The 14,557-nt window shown below is 37.0% G+C and overlaps 2 long non-coding RNA genes across 4 annotated transcripts in view; one reads left to right on the top strand and one right to left on the bottom strand.

Annotated features, from left to right (window-relative positions):
• Positions 1-14,557, bottom strand: part of LOC148127636 (uncharacterized) — a 143,257-nt gene that overhangs the window by 84,556 nt on the left and 44,144 nt on the right. The gene's annotated exons all lie outside the window — the stretch shown is intronic.
• Positions 10,437-14,557, top strand: part of LOC148127635 (uncharacterized) — a 168,468-nt gene continuing 164,347 nt past the window's right edge. For 2 of the 3 annotated variants that reach the window (XR_015743979.1, XR_015743978.1), the window contains exons 1-2: positions 10,437-10,713; positions 12,322-12,388. This is a non-coding gene — a long non-coding RNA (uncharacterized LOC148127635). The remainder of the gene's footprint in view (positions 10,714-12,321; positions 12,389-14,557) is intronic. The other variant, XR_015743981.1, reaches the window with a different exon arrangement.

Genomic DNA, 14,557 nt, shown 5'->3' with positions numbered 1-14,557 from the left:
ATTTTCCTTGTCAAACTCAATTACTTGATCTTTGCTACATTTTCAAACTGTGGGATTAAACACTCTATTACTGAAAACAATTTAAGTTCTCTTCACCGACAATAAGGCACTTTCTGCATACAAAAGTACATACACATTCACAACCCAGCCAACACAACTCCAAATTATCAATAAATGCATTAAACAAACAAGGGAACCTCACATATTCTTGTCATACTCCTTGGTCAACTGGTAAACATGTGCCTTGGCTTAATTTCATTGGGGCTTTCTTGCCAAGCATTAACCTACCCCATGTTCTTCTGTTTTAAGACATCTTGCTCTGCCCTCACAGTATCAATCCTGTCAATATTCTCAAAGCTTGAAATATGAATTGTTGGAGTACTTGCAAGTACGCCCAATTTTCTCAGCCCCAAATACCAGAAATGTCATTGTTTATAAATATAACACAGTATGGATTCCTTTATCATACAAATCCAGGAAAGCATTTTGCTCACTTAAAAAACTTCTCTGATTGTGTGCTATACTAAAAATATTGAAACGAGAAATCAAGAGATTGCTTCATAATAACCTATTTCTTTTAAAAAATGATATCATACCTGGTGAATCTAAATCAAACATTCAAGAAGCATTTGATCAACTAAAATTCTCTGCTCTTTTAAAATAAAGTTCCTCTCAAGTTGAACTCAGTCCCTGGTGACTGACTATCTGGACATGTTGGGATAGTTTCATTGGCAACAATATGGAAATGCTTTGCTATTGCTAAAGTTCTTCTCAACTTCTCTATGAGGTCTGAAAGTTTGATAAGTGTTTGAGGTCAACTAAGATTGCCCCTGACCAAAGATTCTGACCTTCTAATAGCAAAATACTTGTAGACAACCACAGATATAATCCTGAACAATTTAGACAAAGGCAGTGATGATTATATAAACAAAAGTTGGACAATAATAAAAGTATGAGAAAGAAGCTCCCAAATTTACTCCAGTATAAGAGGAAGGGAGGAGAGAACTCAGTCAGGCTTTCAACATTGATGTCAGCCCTTTGAGGTAGACCAGGTCAGGAAGCACTCCACAAATCCACTTTATTGATAATGACTCTTGTAACAGAATCTTGAAAGTCTGACTTCTCCCCTTCCCCACTCTATACACCAGAGAGTTAGGGCGAATTCAGTCTTTTTTTGTGTTTCCCTCCATTCCTGGACTTAAAGTATGTTTTTGTAAATGTCATTTCATAATTGCTCCAAGGTCATCTCTCTGGCTTTTTACAAATACAGTATACACTTTGCATTACTCTTTTGATTTTTTTTTCTTTTATACCCATAATTTATATATTTTCATCCCTAATGTTTGCTTTGCTTACTTATTTGCTTACTTATTTATTTTATACCCATAATTTCAAGGAGGATTTTGCAAAACAAGTGGCTTCAAGAAGGAAGTCCCAAGCAGAGTCAAATCCCAACTTACATTAGAGCTAATTAAAAATGGAAGGGAAGCTGCACGCAATGTATTTAGCACAGTGCATACTTCAATACTATGGTTTACTTTCTGTAACAACCAATGCTAAATTCCACTCAACATGAAAAAACCATTTAAATAAATATTTCAGTTTAGCTCTTTTTTTTAAACAACTGAGAAACTCAGGCTGCATGTATAAGACTCTATAATAAATGTCAATAAAATGAATGTCACTAGGGAAAACCTGTAAAAATGCAGGCGGATCCAGGTGGAAATGTTCTCTGTCAGTAAAATAAGAAAAATAATAATCATCAAGTAAAATAAAGGAAAGGATATAAAAGAAACATTGACAGTGCCAAGGAAGGAAGAGGAAATAATCAAATTTCTGGAAACCATCCTGTTATGTATACGTGTAGTCTCTTGCATTTAGATGTCAATGACACCATTAATTTCGTCAACAAAACTCTAAAAATTGGAGAATTAAAAGTTCAAATTACCATCAGTATGTGTATATCTGTGTTCATATGTTTGTCCGTCTGCCTGTCTATTATGTATCAATTTGTCATCTGTCTATACATCTGTGTATTTATATCACACAAATCACAGAGATATTAGATAAGTTTCAGAGCAAGATAAGGGCAGTGCAGTGGCTCAGTGATTAAGAGGCTGGGCTTGTTGGCTAGAAAGCCAGCCACAGAGGTTCAAGACCTGAGTTCCACATAATGGGATGAGTTCCCATCCTCACCCCATCCTTTTCCCCCCAGCAGTTCAAAAACATGCAAATGCAAGTAGATAAATAGGTATCACTTTGGTGGGAAGGTAACCGTGATACGTGATGTCATGCTGGCCACATGACTGTGGAAATGTCTTTGAACAGTGCTGGCTCAATGGCCTTGAAACAGAGATGAGCACTGCTCATAGTTGACAACAACTAGCAGAGTAAAATCTGCAGGGATTCCTTTACCTCTACATAGCAAGATTGAATAAGAAGTGTTATCAAATCAATTACATAGTTACATGACTCATTGTCAATAGTCATGACTATAACCAAGATCAAATCCATGACAGTTATAGTTGACTAGATCTCTTATTCATACTACTACAGATAGTCCTTGACTCACAACCATTCATTTCGTGACTATTAGTGACTATTATGATGATGCCAGAAAAAGTGATTATGATCAGTTCTCACTGGACATCACAGTGTCCCTGTAGTGATGTGATTGTCATTGTCATTTAGCAAACAGCATGTATTTCTGGTGGATGTAGTGTCTTGAGGTCATATGATCACTATTATGACTTTCCTAGCTAGATTCCGACAAGCAAAGACAATGAAGGCAGATAGAATTGCTAAACAATCCTATGATTTATTTAACCATGGAAAAAAGGTTGCAAGATCATGCATGGTCATGTTATGTCCTTCTTAATGATGACAACCCTCAGCAACAGAAATTCTGGTTGCAATTGTAGTCATAAATCAAGGATTACTTATACTAGTTTTTAGACAACTGTCAAACATGGTCGTTCCTTTTCAAAACAGCTCTCAGGAGCAAGTAAAGTTTGCATGGGGCTTATGAGGGGCATTGGAAAAAATGTGCATAGTCAACGTCTTCCACGTATGCACCTGTCTGTGACATCACAATTAAATATGAAAGAGTGGAGCTTGTTTTGTGATATTATAAGCTATGTTTTGTCATTGGGTCTGGATAGCTATGAAGATGTATATATATATATATTGATGACTTGTAGACATTATTTAATCTTGCCAATTGTGCTATGATGAATGCCATGAGTCAGCTCTCAGAAAATCCATGTCCTTTAACATTATTAGTGAATAGAATGAACAGACAAGTTCTAACTCAAATTCAAGTTTTGAAGATGGTAAGATTCAACCCTTTAGTGAATAACAACTGGAAGGGACCTTGTTGGTCATCTAGTTCAATCCCCTTGTCAAGCAGGAGATCCTATACCATTTCTGACAAGTGGATATCCAATTTTTTCTTGAAAGCTTCCAGAAATGAAGCATCCACAACTTTTGAAGCAAGCTGTTCCATTGGTTGATTGTTCTCACTGTCAGAAAATTTCTCCTTATTTCTAGGTTGAAGCTCTCCTTGATAGAGTTTCCATCCGTTGCTCTTTGTCTGGCCTTTTGGTGTTTTGGAAAATAGTTTGTCCCACTCCTCTCTGTGACAGCCCCTCAAATATTGGAACACTGTTAATATAATCTGACATCTGAAGGCCACAGATTGAATTCAAATTGATTCAAGATTCAAACTCAACAAAGATTCAGCCATTGATCTACTGACTGAAATGGCAATGAATAAAAGTATTTTGCCACAATGAAGAGGGAGACAAGCTAATCTCCAAAGCACCTAAGGGTGCAATGGGTGGAAACTAATCAAGGAGAGAAGCAAGTTAGAACTAAGGAGAAATTTCCTGACAGAACAATTAATCAGTGGAAACTTTAAAAAAAATGGTGGATAACCATTTGCCTGAAGTGGTGTAGGGTTTCCTGCCTAGGCAGTGGGTTGGACTAGAAGACCTCCAAGATCCCTTCCAACTCTGCTATTCTATTCTATTCTATTCTATTCTATTCTATTCTATTCTATTCTATTCTATTCTATTCTATTCTATTTGTAACTGAAGACTGTTCACATGAGAGAGCAAAATATTAGGCATTCTTTGTAAATTGAATCTTAGCTTGCTTCCTCTCATGTAGCCCATAACTATTTATTCCAAAAACATGTGACAGGATTGAAATGCCCTTTAATAGAAAGGGCAGTTTTGAATCTTTTCATGAATATGTATATATAAGAATGGAAACTCTCCTTCCTCTTTGCTCTACTAATGCTAACATTTGTGTCTTTTTGTTTATAGTATCTCCAGAAACAGAGTTGCTAGTATACCATTGCTAGTATACATATAAATATTTGCACAGGGACAAATTACTGTGAAAATGTTGAACCATCTCAGACTTGCAATAGCCACTGTTTGCAAAAGTGTTGCAAAGCAGCTTGATGTTGCTATTATGTGAGTCCTCATGTTTTTAATAATTTTCTCTTGGCTTTCACTTTGTGTCAGTTTTGGAGTGTTTTGGGAACTCGCCCAAGGCTTTGGAGAGAATATGTGTGGTTCTTAGAAGTAAGTGGCACAACCTTGATTTAGGGGCACCCAAGTCAAAGATCATATTCATTATTATGAATATATTTACTTAATTAAAGAGTGAATAAAAGAATTCACCATTTCCTGTTTGCAAAGAAATTTTGAAAATACTTTTTCAATTACCACAGTACACTGCAAGAGAGAGTAGTATTATAGACATAGTTATATGACATAAAGTAAGAGAAAAAGGTGCATAAATTCAAGAGTTTAAGAATTTAACATGACCTAGCTGCACTTCTATGATCACTTATACTAATTAGGGGGCAATTTGCTTTTGATGATATATATGGGATATAAAACTATGCTGTGTCACAAGGAAGAGGAGAATTGGACATAATGTTTTTAATCAAAAATATTTCTTAGACAAAAAACTAGAGTTGGGGCACATTCCACTTTAACTGAAATCTTTTTCACCTGCCATTTTGCCAATGGAAATATAAATTACAGATTTCTCTTCCTGCACTCTAGTTTCTTTCCCCCCAAAACTTCACGTAAAGTGGATTCCCATCTAAAGACACCTAGCTAGTGGGAAACAGGTGGTTGTAGAGTATAATGTCATGTTTTGTAATGCAAATCCATTGCTAAATGTGGTCAAACATTTCTAGGGCTTTCTTCTTAAGCATCATGTTACGCAAACATGTTGTCTTCATTGGCTTATTTTTTTCTGTACATGAAAAGCATTTTTTTCAACAGCTGGATTTCTAACATACGTGGTTATCATGGGGGACAAAAAAGTATCACAGGGCTACAGATTTTATTAGCCTTCTTTGTAATGTTATACATAGTAAATTTATTCTGGTTAAAAGCTCAGCCTACCGCTATGGAACTTTTATCAGATTCACTGTGATATAATATATCCATTGTTGTTTCTTGTATTAAGCAAGTGCTTTTTATTTTCATTTTGGGTTGGGGTTGAACAAAATGTTGATGGCTTTTTCGATCCCATAGTAATAATAATCACTATTGCAGGTAAAGGAAGTACATTGGAGGCAGGTCATATACCTTGATCCCTCCATGTAGATATCCCCTTGTTGCTGGAGAAGAGCTGGTTGAGGTTGAGGGCTATGCTGGAGGTATACCTCCAGAAAGTATACCAGAAGGATCACCCAAGCCAGACAAATCTTAACTAAGGAACCAGACTAAAACTATCCACAAACCCATTAACCATGATGCTTGAAAGAATTAATGATAAAAGAAAACCAGGCCACTAAAGAACACAGTGACTGGACACCATCAAAGCTGACCGCAGTCAGAGTTTACAACTCAAAGAAATAGTGCAAGATTGGAAGTTATGGAGAGACTTGGCCAATAGAATCATAACTGTGACAGGGATCTTAGAATACTAGTGGATAATCACTTAGATATGAACCAGCAGTGTGCTTCAACTGCCAAAAAAGCCAATGTAGTCTAGGCTGAATTAACAGAGGGATAGAACCAATATCACGTGAACTGTTAGTACCACTTTATAATGCCTTGGTAAGATCACATTATATCTAGTTTTGGTCACCATGACATAAAAAAGATGTTGGAATTCTAGAAAGATACAGAGAAAAGCAACAAAGATGATTAGGGGACTAGACGCCAAAACATATGCAGAACAGTTGCAGGAATTGGGTGTGTCTGGTTTAATGAAAAGAAGAACTAGTGGTGACATGCTATCAGTATTACAGTATTTGAGGGGCTGTCACAAAGAAGAGGAGGTCAACCTATTCTCCAAAACATCTGAAGGCAGGACAAGAAGCAATGGATGGAAACTAATCAAAGAGAGAAGCAACGTAGAATTAAGAAGAAATTTCCCAACAGTTAGAACAATTAATCAGTGGAATTACTAGCTTCCGGAAGTCCAGCGATTTTTAAGAAGAGATTAGACATGGAGAACCATAAGGTTTCCTGCCTGAGCAGTGAGCTGGACTTGAAGACCTCCAACATTCCTTCCAACTCTGCTATTCTACCAAGAGTTGGACATTACTGAATGGATACTACCACCACCACCATCATAACTAGAACAACCACACAACATAAGGTTTCCCATATTCTAGTGAGAAAAGTATTGGCATATTTCCAAAACTGTGGTGCAAATTGACTAAGCAGGCTCAAACTGTGTAACAGTAATTTTTTAAGCATAAAACAATTGATCATATAATGGTGAATTTGTTTAAAACAAATGAAACCTATGTATGGGTTAAAGGCAAAGAGGCCTGGGAATTCTAGGAGTTATCAGAGAAGTGGATACAACAAATTGGCACTTGCCTGCACAGTTTAAAGTTTTCTATCCTTAATTCTTTTTAAAGTTGGATGAAGCTTCCAATAAACTTGTGCATTAGTATTAGAGTCAAAATGCAGGGCTGTGAATAATTCATAATTTGCTTTGGCAGAATCTAATGTGCAGCTTAAATATAGAGATCTGTACTAAGAATAGTACTATATAAAAAACTATCTTGTATTATTAAGAATAGCTTTTTCCTCCAATATTGCTGTGAGCAAAACTTAACAATGTTAAGTAATTATGGACATGTAAATGGGGAAAGAAAAGAACAGTTCAGGACAGAAGCAGATGTTCCCATTCATATCAACACAAATGTTTGCATTATTCAACATCTCTAGAATTCCTACCATCAAGGTCTCCAGTAGAGACGCCAGGTGGCCATAGAAGCTAGAAACAGATGTCTATTTATGGCTTGGGATAATCTTGCTACATTTTTTTATTTACTGACCTTTTCTTTGGTCATGATTGGCTGCTATTTAAATATTATATACTGGCTTTCTCCAACCAGGTGCCCCCTCCAGACAGTAGACATCAAAATCCCCTGGTCAATCGGTCATGCTAACTGTAGGATTATGGGAATTATAGTCCAACACACCTTGAAGGCATCTTTTAGAGATATTACCACATACTATAAACAACAGAAGCAACTTCCATTAAAACCTATTCAAGTCCATCAAAAACCTGATGGACCATATCTCTGAGGCTTCAATTAGTGTTTGCTGTAGCTTTGAAAACAAAACAACATACTTCATATGTTACCCTACCTCATCATTCAGAAGATGTATCGCTATCATTCAGATGAACTCATTCTCTGAAGATGGTCCTTTGCATAGAGGTAGTCCTTGGGTTATGACCATTTGTTAAGCAACCATTCAAAGTCACAACCGCATAAACAAATGGTACTTATGAGGGGTCCTCATAGGTCAGCTGCTGCAATCATCCCTGTGATCATGTGATCAAGATTTCTGACATTCCCTGCCAGTTTTGTACAAGCAAAGTCAATGGGGAAACTGGCAGGCAGTTGGAAATCATGTGAGGTCCTCGCTTAACAACCACAACCAGGACTGTCATCACTAAACGATCATGCGATCTCATGCTTTATGATTGCATCACTTAGAGATAGCAATTCCCATCCCAATTGCCATTATAATCTAAGAAACACCTGTACAGAAAATGATATGTTCTTCATACAAGAGGGAGATAACAATATATTCAAGTCAACTCCAATATTTGTAGAAATATAATGTTTGTAGAAATATAAAGAACCTATGGTGGGGAGAAACTTTCTCTAATAGGAGAGAGTTTTCTAAATTACCCAATGAGTGTTAAGAAAGGAATATTGGCCATTACATAAGAGAGCCAGTTTGGTCCAGCAGTTAAAATACCAGTCTAAAAACCAGACTTCTAATCCCACTTTAGGCATGAAAACTAGTTGGGTGACTTTGGGCCAGTCACTCTCTCTCAGCTCACTATGTCAGGCCTGGGTGACAAACTGCTCACTGAGTTCCTGTTGTGACCAGGAATTGTTGGTTGATCTGGAAAAAAAAGCAGATCCTGCATTTTCAGGAAAACACTAGGAGTTACACTAGCAGGAAATAAGAAACAGGAAGCTTGGTAGAATGATTCCATGAAAACTAGTTTGTGGATGATGGAACAGATGCATAAAACAGAATGACTACTGCAAAAAATAAGAATAGAAAGATACAATGTATATGAAGAAAAATACATTCAAAGAGATCAGGGAAGAATTAGATTAAAAGGAGAAGAGGAAATGCAGAGTGAATGCCATATAGATACCTGACAACTAGAAAAATATCATTATATATTCTCTATAGGAAATAAAAAGATAGAAGAGTAAATGAAAAAAATGTGGTAGGGGAAAATTTAATTAGGGTGCATAGGAATGTATTTCACAGAATTCTGATCAAAAGGAGACAAGAGGAGACAACAAGCAAAATTTGGGAAGTTCAGTACTAAGCAAAAGGTGGACATATATCAGAGTTTTGCTCTTTAGTGGGTCATTTAAAAATATGAATGAAAAAGAAATGTTCCTTTAGGGCAATATTAAGAAATGTATTTGAGGGCAATATTGGTTTAAAGGCAATGTACAAAGCAGTGAATTGACATGATAGAAGCAAAGATGACTTGCAAGAATAAAGAGGAATGAATGTTGGTAAAAGAAGTTCTTTACTCCCACCCCCGAAAGTAACACACACACACAAATTCACATAAATATACACAGACACATAGGTAATGTATGTGAGAACACCTGTCTAATGCTAAACTCTTTTCTGTGTGCTGATCTGCCTCCAATGGTTATAATATTCTTTACCTAAATTGCTTTTTTTTCTTCAGGGTATGTATAAAAACACAGTAGGCCAAATGAAATGGAGGCAGAATTAATTGTGCAAAATATATATCCCAAAATCTATCATTTGCATACACAATCTCATACACAGTTGTGTTTCAAGGTATCCTTTTGTGTTTTATCCATGTAATAGAGCTAGCAAAGCACATTTGCTTTGCAATGATTTTTCTTATGTTATAAATCATACAATAATGATTTTAACCATGATTCAGTAAAACTCATTCTAGGAAATAGAAGCGAATATCATCTTTGCAAGGTGATGTAATCTTCAAGTTTCCCTTGAAATATGCTAGAGAACTTTAAGTGCAAGCATTAATACCAAAGCCTGCTGGACCCAGAGCAGTAATCCATACTGAAAGGTTGAACAAAATGTTATGCATGAGAACATTTACTCGATGCCATTTTGCTAGGCTCTGTTTCTGTAGAATCAGATTCATCATGAGGTCACCACAAAAGGAGAGACAGCATGAACACTTTCTTTGCTTTACATTCTGTACAGAGGGCAGGAGCAAATATCAAGAGATAAGTTGGTTAATATCAATTACCTAAATTCTCCCAGGGGTCAATGAGGCCAGGCCCTGTTAAATTGCATTTCTTGTCATGGAAATCAACATTATATTTTGTATTTATTACATTGAAGCATTATTGACTTTAATCATGACAGCTTTATTCAAGCACCTCTCCCTCTCTCCCTCCCCCCCCCTCTTTTTTTCCCCGAACATCAGATGAATTTTAAAATAGAAATAGTTCTTAGTGTAAAGAGAGCAACTGGTGGCATTTGGAGACAGAGGACAGATGGGCTATTAGTTTCATTTTTCTAATTAATTTGGCAAGTTTCTTTCAAACTTCTCAGCAATATCCACACCAATAGATTTTTGTAGCCTTTTTTTAAAAAAAATGGTTGGCAGTTATCTTCAGTAACTTTCCCCCTTAAGATTGTGCTTAATTCCTTGGTTCTTTGTTCAAGGTCTCTTAATCAGGAATCTTGCAAGTCTGGAGGTCTAAAGTATCTATTGCCACTTTTAACTGCTTGCTCTATTAGGGCAGGCCCTACCTAAGTTTGTTCCTCTGACAGTTAAGCCACTGGAGACTCCTCCTTGTCTTGTCACCTCGTTTCATAGGCAGCATCTCTTCTCCTCATCCCCCAAGGTCATCCACATATTCTATTCAAGATATTTGGAGCAACACCTGCAGGTTTAGCCATCTCTGAGAACTCCAGTTTTGCACAAGTGTTTTTCATGAGAGGATTCAAAGCCTGACTGTCAACTAATGTCATTTTGACAGTGTTCAAAAACTGCTGCCTCTGAAGGGCCAGTCTGCCTCTCAGGTACCAGCAGATATTCTTTCCGTCTTGGTAGTTTCCTGTTGCTCTCTGTAGAGCAGTGGGGATATTCAACAGTGAGAAATATTGCATTTTGGAGTGTTCATACTCAAGCCAAGGTTTTGATTCTTCTCTTCTGTTGTAGGTAAAATCTTAATGCATGATGTATTATTATTTTTTACCACAGCTATTGGGGCTACACCTTTAAATGAGGTGCTCATTTAAATGGATAAATTAATGTCCTGAAAAACATGGTGACTTGTACTACTGCAATATGTCTTGGAAATTATTTGTTTTCTTGTGGAAATTCAACGGCTCCAGACTTCCAAGGCTATAGGATTACGTTGGTTTCTACTGCTATCTCTCATAAATACATTTGCTCTTGAAATTCACTGTTTTCTTCAAGTGTTACTTTGCATGGATTGCTTATTGGACTATGTCATAAATACTTACTGCTATCTTACTGCATCTAACACAAAAGCTGGAATTATATTATATTATGCAGAAGTATGCAAGTAAAAAAGAATGTAATGAACAAATTTGTGTCTCTTTATAAAGCAAGACATTCTTTAACATTCATTTCATCACCCGCAATAAAGATTGTTATGTTTAGTATCAGAGTCACACATTCTGTTTCCATTTTAAATGCCTTACAGTTTGGGCTTACAAAAAGTGTTTACTTATTTTCCTTTTTTGGAAAACAAAAGAACTGTACAACAGAAAGCAAGGTTTGAGAAAAGCTGAAAAAAATACATATTCTTAATGAGAAAAATGTAGTTCTTTCTCATGGTCATTTCTAACGAACTTACCACATCTACAGCTATTTCACATGTTTCTGACTGGAGTCAAAACATTCAGAACAAGTTGTAGGTTTAAACAACTTGCAGCAATTATATTATAATTATTTTGTGTTCTGAACATGTTCTTTGTTATTACTATAGCAGGGGTGTCAAACTTGATTTCATTGAGGGCCACATCAGGGTTGTGCTTGACCTCGGAGGGCTGGGATAAGCCAGGGTGGGCATGGCCAACTTGACATCACTCGTGTTGGGAGTGCCTATGGTGGCCCTAAGCGCTCTGCAAGTGAAAATGGGCTCCTGAGCTCCATTTTTGGCTGCAATGGCCTCCTACAACCCTCAAACAGCAAAAACAGAGCTTGCCCCCCCTCCCAGCCTTCCTGAGCTCTGTTTTCTGTGGCAGAGGCACCATGGGCCAGTTCACTGTTTCCAGGATGGCCCCAAGGGCCAGATCTAAGCACCCTGCAGGCCAGATTCGGCCCACGAGCCTTGAGTTTGACATCCCTGTACTATTGTAACAAGTATCAGAGGTGAAACCTACAGTATAGGCTTGTATTGACGGCGTTATCTCACCTCTGAGGGCTTTTTTCATAAAGTATTAAAGTATCAAAGCAAGAGATATAGACACACAAATAGACAAAATACCTCAGCCCTGGAAATGATAGGTACATCCAGGCGGACTTTATGGATGGAAATCCAAGACCCTACTCAGAACAATGAAAAAGAAACCACATGTTGAAAGAAAAGAGGAAACATTTAACTACCGTGCCCTCTTTAAAATGGGCACCACAGTAAAACCAGCAAGTCAATGGTTTCAAACAATCTGTGCTATATTCACAAAATCATTAATGACCAAAAGTTCACCAGCAAACTTGGTCAGGAAGTAAAACCATCTATATATCATCTCATCTTAGTCAACTTGCATACTAAAGTGTTCCCCAATCTGGGTCTTTCAGATATACTGAATACCAGCATTTATCATCATCATCCAGCACTGACAACAACAAAAAAGAAAGAAACAAAGTAAGTCCTTGACTGAAATAACAAGACATCAATATTAAGAAGTAATCTCATGCGAAAGCACTACCACTTTAGTCATGCAACACTGAATCCATTTGAAATGAATAATGAATCTATTTTTTTTTTAAAGATACAACTTTTTTTTGCAGAAACTGTTTAGAAAGCATATAAATGCATAAGGAAGGTATGCATATATCTTGATTGGGGTGTTTCTTTCCTTTTTACCCTTTCCCCCCCATTTTAACTCTCTTTTCTCAGAAAGCAAAAATGGCTTCTGAAGAGAAAAAAAAATCAATACAGTCTAAAACTCAACCACATTTCCACTAAAAATGAAGTTTCATGAAGCTTTGCTCTTCAAAAAAGTAAAAAAGAAAAATGGGGTGTTACACACATCTGTGCTACAGGCCAAGAACATTAGCCTAGTTTACACATTGTCTCCCTTGGTCCTTCCAAGGGCTTTGTGTATTGTTTGTTAAACAAATGTATACCATCTTTTCATTGAAGGATGGCCAAAGTAGCTCTTGCATGTTGATAATATCAGTTTAGAAATATTCACTAGACTTTGTAGAACAATGCTACCAAAGAAAGGTTCACTGAGACTTTGTCAGGCAATTTGGGAAGAAACACATTTCTGCTTGTGAAGGATTCTGCTTTAAAAAAATCACTTTAACTTGTGTTCAGATGTAACAAGAAAATGGCTACTTCTGAGTGCAAATGGAACTTTTAAACTCCTTCCCCATGCAAACAAAGGATGATGAGAAGGAAAGGAAGGCTGTTCACATTGTTAAACACAGCTTAGCATTGTGTCTGAATGGACTAATGAAAAGTCAGAAGGGGGGGGGGGAAGGAAAATTAGAGCCTCGGTGGTGCACTGGTTAGAGTGCAGTACTGCAAACTACTTCTTCTGACAGCTAACTACCTGCAATTTGGCAGATCGAATCCCACCAGGCTCAAGGTTGACTCAGCCTTCCATCCATCCAAGGTGGGTAAAATGAGGACCCAGATTGTTGGGGGCAATATGCTGACTCTGTAAACTGCTTAGAGAGGGCTATAAAGCACTATAAAGTGGTATATAAGTCTAAGTGCTATTGCTATTGCTAAAATTCACTAAGAATAGAAAACCTGGATCTGAAAGATCAGGTACCACTGACTTTATGAATACTATTTTGACATTTAAATGGGATTTTGATAAAGTGGCACTAACTCATAAATCTTGCAACAGTGCACACAATTTCCACAAACCCATGTTCCCAAACTAGCTTACCGTATTACACAAACGGTGAAACAGGAAGTTGCAGAATATGAACATGGGTAGGATGAAGATGCTCTTGAAATCCCTGATGATATTTGCCAGTAGTTTTAGGCCTTTTGACTTTTGGGAGAACAGATGGGAGAAAATCTTGTTTAAAAATGGGGCACAGAGTTTGAGTTGGAGATAGGCATCATCTCTTTATTCCCATGAGCCTGATTACTGGGATAAATGGTGAGACACATTGGTGGGTGGACTCTTAGTATGCTCTACTTTGTTCAGGGGCATCCTTTGCCAACAACGTCAAAATGGTAGTCTCAACTGGGCAATTGGCCCCATCCTGTTTTATATGTAAATGATGCATACAAAGGAGCAGGGTTTCACTCATCTAGCCATGCCTGTCATTTTAATCACATACATAGACAGTTTTTCTTTGTTTGTCACTTAGTTTTGTGTTAGGCTTCCCTCTCTTGAAGATTTAGTTTAGGTAGAAATGAGGCCATTTTGTCTTCCAGTATTTTTAAATCTAGCTTTATTTCAAATATATTGTAATGAAGGTCTATGTCCACACTCTGCATCCAAGAAAACTATATTATGAACACATTTTAAACAGGAAGTTCAGTCACTTAATTACCCAGGGTTATCTCAGCACTCTGCAAATAAGATGAAGGAAGGTGTCCTCTCTTTTCTAAGAAAAGGAGATTTTTCTCATGTAATTCCTGCTTTCAAATCTATAGTCCTTGCAGGTTTCACCTTTGAGATTCTTTTCTTTGTCTTCTCCCTGTCACCTACTTTTTTCCCCATTGAACCATATTTTTCTTCTTCAGTCTTTGGTTTGACCATTTTTGTTGCATTTGCAGTTTGCTGTAGTGCAAATTTACTGTTCCAAAGTCTGTATAATATCAAGATTCATCTCACACTTT

Source organism: Pseudonaja textilis, chromosome 1 (genome assembly GCF_049901715.1).
Source record: "Pseudonaja textilis isolate UNSWEBS1 chromosome 1, rPseTex1.2, whole genome shotgun sequence".
NCBI classification, from domain to species: Eukaryota; Metazoa; Chordata; class Lepidosauria; order Squamata; family Elapidae; genus Pseudonaja; species Pseudonaja textilis.
The sequence above is the reverse complement of the archived record's forward strand: the minus strand, read 5'-3'. Positions and strand labels throughout refer to the sequence as shown.